General features: G+C 45.2%; 1 long non-coding RNA gene across 1 annotated transcript; it reads left to right on the top strand.

Moving 5' to 3' along the window:
- The first annotated feature begins 1,547 nt into the window (after positions 1 to 1,547).
- LOC125399257 (uncharacterized) lies at positions 1,548 to 7,225 on the top strand. Its single transcript, XR_007231659.3, has 3 exons — positions 1,548 to 1,606; positions 5,949 to 6,038; positions 6,908 to 7,225. It is a non-coding gene; the product is annotated as an uncharacterized LOC125399257 (long non-coding RNA).
- The last annotated feature ends 399 nt before the right edge of the window (positions 7,226 to 7,624 follow it).

The following is a 7,624-nucleotide window of genomic DNA, read 5'->3' as shown; positions in this document are numbered from 1 at the left end:
TCTAGAGACTTTTATTGTACATAGTTCCAGGAGACTCAGGGGATGGCATAAAATCAGTGTTCTCAAGAGAAGCCTAGAAGAGGAGAAAAACAATCACACCGCTATTAATAAGTGATAATTTATAGCTTGTTGGTATTGCAGAATTTTCTGATGGTCCCAATTTCATGTATTTTATTTAGTGTGTAGTTTTATGGGCATGCCTTGTGTTTGTTGTTTGAGGTATACTCTTGCATCAATATTATTTCAATTATAAGCAAAGTGGTTTGTGGGTATGGCAGTTAGAATGTAATTGGCCCCCATAAGCTCATAGGGAGTGGCACTGTTCGGAGGTGTGGCCTTGCTGAAGTGGGTGTGGCCTCGTGGGAGGAAGTGTGCCACTGTGGGGATGGGCTTTGAGGTCTCTTATGCCCAAGCTATGCCCAGTTCAGACCACTTTCTGTAACCTGCAAGTCAAGATGTAGTGCTCTCAGCTCGTTCTCTAGCACCGTGTCTGCCTGCACACCCCCATGTCGCACCATGATGACAATGCACTAACCCTCTGAAAATATAAGCCACCCCAATTATATGTTTTCCTTCATTAGAGATGCCATGGTCATGCTGTGTTTTCACAGCAACAAAAATCCTGACTAAGACCATGGGGAAAGAAACCATACCTCAGAGGAAGGGGTAGCTTTGTTGGGGCAGGAGATGATAACCTTCTTCCTTCATTGGCAGGCATTTACAAAGCTATCTGCTAGGGACAGAAACAGTGGTGTTAGAACGCTGGGGACTGGGGATGTGAGGTTCCTGCTTTGGCCATCAGGGCAAGGCCATTAAACATAGAGTTACATGTGACACATGTTCATGGAAGTTAGGGATTATAGGAGAGCGTGTCCAGGGAGACCTTATGAAGCGCCAAGGTATGCTTCCCAGGGGTTTCAGTTTATGAGCTGAAACCTGAAGGGAGAATAATGTTGCTTAGAGAAACATTTTAGGTAGCAGGAACAGTGAGAGCAAAGACTCTGGGGAAACAAAGAACCATTTTTCTAGTCCGGGAAGTAAGATCCTCCCCACTCAGCATTCATCTGAATGAGTTTTCTCCAGGCTTTGGGAATGGGAGAGACGTGACAGTGTAGGATGATGCCTGGTTCCATAGACTATGCACTAATTATTTAGCCTCAGCGATTAGCCTCAGTTGCCACATCTGCCCAAGGGGGATGCTTGCCTCCTTATTTATTTCTAAGGCATGGTGATGGGAAAGCACTTAGGAAAGTAGTAGATATTCTACCATATTGTTACCGCTTCCCGCCGTCCCTCACCTCGGGGGAACATCTGCAGGGTGAAGTGAGGCAAAGTGGATATGGTTTGGGCTTCCATGCGGAGGGATGGTGGCCAATTCAAAGACTTAAATTTTTCTTCTTAAGCACACAATAGTTTTTGGGGAAATGGCTGACTGTCCCCAGCTGCATCTCAATACCCAACCGGAAATGGCAGACAAAGCACTGATTATGACGGAGCGGCATGGGGCTGTCAGAGAGGAGCTGCCAGATGCCGTTAACAAGTGGGAAGAAACGTGAAGCTGGCAACTTGCCCGGAGGGAAGCTTCCTTGTAACTCACAGAAATCTGGTGGGTCGCACAATAGAGATGGAGCTCGGGTGGGGTAAGGTTCAAGGCTGGAGATGGAAGGGTGCCAAACACCGTCCAGATGAGCCAGAGTATCTCAGAGGCCTCGGGAGAGGAGAGCGAGGTGGGAGCTGGTGGCAGGCAGGAAGTGAAGCCAGGCTGAGCGTTCACAGCTGAGTTGTGTCACGGGCTGAACTGTGTCCCCCCCACAAAGACATGCTGGTGTTCTAATCCTCATACTGCATACCTTATTTGGAAGTAGAGTCTTTACAGGGTCCTAAAGGTAGAAAATGAGGTCGTTTGGGTTAGCTGTAATGCAATGATTGGCGTTCTTATAAAAAGAGAACATCTGGACTGAGGCATGTGAGATCGTGTAGCTGAGGGATGCATTTACAAGCCAAGGGCCACCAAGGTTTGGCGGCAAGCCCTGGAAGGATTCTGCTTTGTAGTTGTCAGAAGGATCCAGGCGCTGCTCATACTTCCCCAAGGCATAAGAACCAAGCCATCCACGTTGTTACGCCAGCCCTAGGGAATTGAACACAATTTGATTTCTTTTTACTGAGGAGTGTTAGACTGCTCAGACTCCTCTGAGAAGACAAAGACATGATAGTTTTTGATTCAGACAGGCAGAAGGTAGTCATCCTTCCCAGGGACATTTTTCAAGACCTCAAATACTTACGCCTTTCTGGTTATGTCTGTGTGCATGGTGCCCAGTCTGATTTGGTCCTGTAGACAATGTGCCTGTGGTAAGAGTGTGTGCTCCACAGAAAATCAGACTCTACTTTAGCTCAATCCAGCTGCCCCTGAACTATGCAGTCTAGAACATGTTACCATACCAAGCCTTAGCTTTCATTTTGACCTAATTAGGAAGCCAGCCCTTCTTTCCTGGTTGTTGGAGTGACTTTTGGAGACCGCACATGAGATGCTGAAGATGACTGCCGATTGCTTAAGGTTGCTTAAGCTACTGGCATCCTGTGACTTGGGAAGTCGGATGTTGTGGGAAGAGTTCCTGGAAGGGGATGGGAGCGGAGCAGGCAAAACCTGCCACCAGCACACCCCCACCTCCCTCTTGCCTGGACCAAGGGCTGCTGGTTTCTTGTTTACCCCAAGCTTTCCTGTGCCCTTTAACCCCTGAATTCTGCTCTTCCCCGCTAAGGGTTTCTTTCTTGTTTTTCCTTTCTCTCTGGTCTCAGTCAGACTCATGCATGCCCCTTCATTATGGCGAATCCATACCTAAGTTGGGAAGGCAATTTAAGTTTGATAACTTGTGATTTTAAACGTGTTTTAGCATGTTTAAAAGAGTTTCTTAACTTCAAAGAGGTTCCATTTTATGGGATGAATATGAGAATTATTTTTCCTGGACATGGGGGGACAGTGTTCTTCTTTAAGGACAGCAGTAAAAGGACAACATGTCAGCGATAATGGCAATTTCCTTTTCTGGGGGTGGGGTAGGGTATCATGTAGCCCAGGCTGGTCTGGCACTTGCTCTGTAACCAAGGATGACACTGAATTCTTATCCTCATGCCCCTGCCTCTCAAATGCTGATATCCTGCCTATATGGCCTAGGGCATGAGATCCAGGGTTTCCGACATGCAAGCACTCTACCAGCAAGCTACAGCTTCAGCTCTGAGAGCTTCTTTCTGAAACGCTGTCTCCATGGCAAGAAGGAGGCTTAGGACTTCTCTTCGCTTCTCTTCTTTCCTCTCCTCCTCTTCTTCCCTGCCTCCTCTCTCCCCACCCCCCTCCTCTTTCTCCTTCTCCCAGGGCAGAAGTTGTCTTCAAATCAACCACATCACTATTGGTTAGTTCAATCACTATCCCTATATGTTCTACTTATTTCCACTCTAATAATTGTGTTCCATGACTTTTTTTCTTTCAGTATGCCCATTTAAACTTTATCTTGGGCAACTCAAAACACAATCTATAAAGGGAAGATTTTCTTTCTTTATGGTCTCAAACAGCAATAGAAACAATTCTGGATCCAGTTCAGATCCTTCCAGACTCTGACTTTCCACCATGTTTTTTTTTCCAACCTGGGGCATCTTCTTATCATCAGATCCTCCTGTTCAACCCCAACTTACCTTTTGGGGTCACGCTCATCACTTGAAGCTGTCTCTGTCACTCTAAAACCTTCCTGAGGTGTCTGGCACATGGTGTAGCTCACATATTTGGCTCCCCCTATAGACTTAGAAGTTGTTGGGAAAGGAGGTTGTGCTAGTTCAAAGATCCTGAAACATCATCGAGGTTATTAATAACTTAGGCACAAATGAATGAACAAATGAATAGAAAGAGATGAGGAGAGTTGAATGGGTGGGACGATGTAGGTGTGGAATATCGCAGCATCTCTGCCCCTGCTTTACTTTAGATTGAATTAACTCCCAGATCTGCAATATCTTTAGTGCGTATCAGCCGTGATACAGGAGTGCTCACGGGTAGTATGGACTAGATAGTTACATAGATAAATAAACAGACAGACAGGTAGGTAGATAAACAAAGAGGGGGAAGAAAAGCATTTGAAGTTTGAAAGGAGGCAGTGAGAAAGGAGGAGGATGGGGAAGAGATGAAGAAAAGGAGGAGGAAGAGGAAGAGCACTTGAAAAACAGCAATTAGGAGATGACTAAGCAAACATTTTCAAATAACATGAAACAACAGCCCATACCTTCTTCTATATATTTCATAAATGGAATTTCTTGAGAGTTGAATGTGAGGTTCATACACCCCATGTCTTGCTTCTGTCCAGGATACAGGGCTTAGCGCCCTATTTGTGTTTGCTGTTGAGATCTGGATGATTTTAACTCTCTTCCTTCTCTGCCTCAAAAGAAACTGCTTTTTATTATTTTCACATAACTGAGCCTGCAGAACCTCTGAGCCCTGCATGGTGGTGCCAGAGACCCCGCCACTGCCCCATGTAGGGTGGGAGAAAGAATGTGGGCTCAGAGTCAGGAGTGGACTGAGGAATGGGTCTCTCCATGCTACTGAGCTTGTCGAGGTTTTCATACCGACGCCTCTGCATGATCTTCTTTCCTTTAGTCTCTCCTGACCTGTTCTGGGTGAGATGAGGTAGGCTCAAGGGCAAGGCCCATTTATGCCATGATCTGAAAAGAGAGTTGACCAGTAGCAACGTCTTATAAAAATTCGTAGTTCTTAAATGAGAGACCTGTGTGATTCAGGGTCCTGAAGAGTGATTTATGAAGAAATGTGTGTACTCATCCCTTGCTATGAACAGGGCACTCATTCCAGGCTTCCCAATGGATACTCAAGAAGCAGTATGTCACCTATACAAAGTGACATAATATTTGCATACAACCTCTACAGTCCTTAAATAATGTCTATCACTTCTAAGACTGAATTCGGGGGAAATGTGCTGTCAGCGGTCAGAGCTGTTGTTGAGGGAAGAACGATCAGAATGTCTGGACATGGTCAGCGCAGAGTGTTTCCTCCTCCCTCGATACTTTCTGTCCATACATGGTTGGTTGCTGAATTTGGATCTCAAGTATAAGGTGGGCTGACTGCACCTGTCATTACAAAAGAAAAGAGGTGTGGTCCTTCCCCAAAGGACAACTGCATCTGAAGGCACTCCCTGTTTTCATATATGAAAAGAATCCATCCAAGGGAAACCCCAAGTTAGACTAATCCAGTTCCTTGGTCCCAAAGGGATTTTATTTACCTTAGGGAGACTGAGACAATGTCTCGGCCTTAGACATATGTACGATGTGGAGAACTTTAGCTGGCTCACTTTACCTCCCCGGATCAGTGGTCTTTTCTGTATAGTTCTAATTATACCATCGTCCTTCTTCATGGAGTGACGACGATCTAGGTTCATACACATTGCAAAATGTTAAGCAAATGCTAAGGTTTGATGGTCATTGTTATGAACAGAGCACAAGCCATCTATCTCAGCACAGGGGAAGTCTACAGAGTGACCTGGAGAATTAATGGGACCAGTGACATTTATCCCTAGACATCCATCTCTTTGCAATCACCTGTCCCGGAGTCTTTGGGTGAGATCATAAAGGAGGAGGCTGGTAGGGAAGTTGAAATTATCTTGTGTCCTTGATTTGAACATTTCTGGCCGGCGTTTGTGTGGGTTGCTAAGGGATGCGACCTGAATGAGAACTCCTGTGTTATGAGGAGGCATTGCTGCCATCCAACACCTCCAATGTCTGCTCATCAGCCTCGCCTGCCACTCCCCACCCTTCCGCACGGTAACACTGTTCTCTCTTCTAGTTCATTTATCTGCCTCATTGATAGGTGATAGGTAGGTGTTCTTCTTTTCAGGAACCCTCTGAGATGGGAGATGGACCCCGTTTCCTTACCTTACATTGTTCTTTTCCCCTATTTTCAGGTCCTGTCCTGAGGACTGGGGACATTTCTCAGTGACAGAGCAGATGAGGCTTCACAAGTCCCTGAGTTCAGTCTCCAGAACTGCAACAGCGTAAGGAGGGAGGAGAAAGAAGAGGAGATGGGGGTGGAGGAGGAAGGAGGAGGAGGAAGAGGAGAAATAGGAGGAAGAGGAGGGAGATGTAGAGAAGGAGGAGAAAATGAAGCAGCAGAAGCAGCAGAAGAAGAGGAGAAGGAGGAGGAGGAGGAGGAAGAGGAGGAGGAGGGAGATGTAGAGAGGGAGGAGAAAATGAAGCAGCAGAAGCAGTAGAAGAGGAGGAGAAGGAGGAGGAGGAGGAGGAAGAGGAGGAGGAGGAGGAGGAGGAGGAAGAGGAGGAGGAGAAGGAGGAGGAGGAGGAGGAAGAGGAGGAGGAGGAGGAGGGAAGTCATTGTGTAGATTATTATTATTGTAGAAAGTTTAATTACAGCCAGAGTACTACCCAGGAAATCTTAAATTCAGTTTTGAAGTTCTTTCTTCTATGAGATCTTGGAGGAAAATGCTCAAGACAATGGAAAGAACCCAAACAGAGCTATCAACAGAGGGTGTTAATGTTGTTGATGTGGGATTTAAGTCCAGGCACTGAAGCAGATTTCCGGCATTAGCAGGTTGACACTGCAGAACATTTTACTGCAATCTAAGGCAGCTCTATGGACTTCAGTGGAGTCTGGTCTATCCATGAGCATTAAGCCAGAGCAAGCCTTAGCAGGGCTACCTCTCTGAGAGACATACTCGGGGGTCTGAGCAGACCATATCTGAAAACAGTAAGAATAGAAGGGAGGCTTTTCCTAGAGTAATCTGTCCTAGGCATCTGCTCCCATATTTGTTCTTAGTGGTCCTGGAGTCTGTACCCAAAAGAGAAGGGAGGATGAGCCAATGAGAGAGACAATGGGGACCTGGCTTCATGTCTTGCCTCTGGCTTTCAGAAAGAAGAATTCAGAACCTTTCTTCAGGCCTACTGCCACCTTCAGCTCAGAAGACCTCCTCCTTCCGCCACAACTCTTCTTGAGACACAAAAATAAGTTTTTATTTAGAACAAAAATAGATGTAACAAATGACTCATTTAACTGACAAATACAATGAACATGATAAAAACTCAGCAGAATAAGATGATTTTATTATTTTCTTGACATGCCTCTAATATTTCCCCCATAATCCCCGGCTGAATACTGTCATTGCCTCTTCATCTGACAATGAATCTATAATATAATTTCCCACAGACGGCAGGATAATTCTGCCTTTCTTTGAGCATGATTGATTGAAATGTATTTATTATTGATGCTTGAGGATAGTTCCTTTCAGCTTCACTACTCTTTACAAAGTAACAATATGCACATCTTTGGACTGTTTTCCAATTTAGAAAATCATCTATCAAGTTCCTCTCATGTTGCATTGTTTCCAATTTTAGGGCATTCAAAAATCTCTTATGTGGTTGCTAACCTCTTAAAAATATTAATTTTTATTGAGATAGAATTCATAACCATGAAATTGCCTCTTTGAGATATACAATTCATAGACTTGCACAGCTGTTGACGGTTCCTAATTCCAGAACAAGTTTGTTGCTCCAAAGAGGAATCCTGTGTCCACCAGAACCCACTTTTCATTTCTCTGTCTCCCCAGTACCTAGAAACTACAATTGTTTC

The sequence above is a fragment of the Myodes glareolus genome, chromosome 22 (genome assembly GCF_982192425.1).
Source record: "Myodes glareolus chromosome 22, mMyoGla1.1, whole genome shotgun sequence".
Taxonomy (NCBI): Eukaryota; Metazoa; Chordata; class Mammalia; order Rodentia; family Cricetidae; genus Myodes; species Myodes glareolus.
This window is presented reverse-complemented; position numbering and strand designations above follow the sequence as displayed.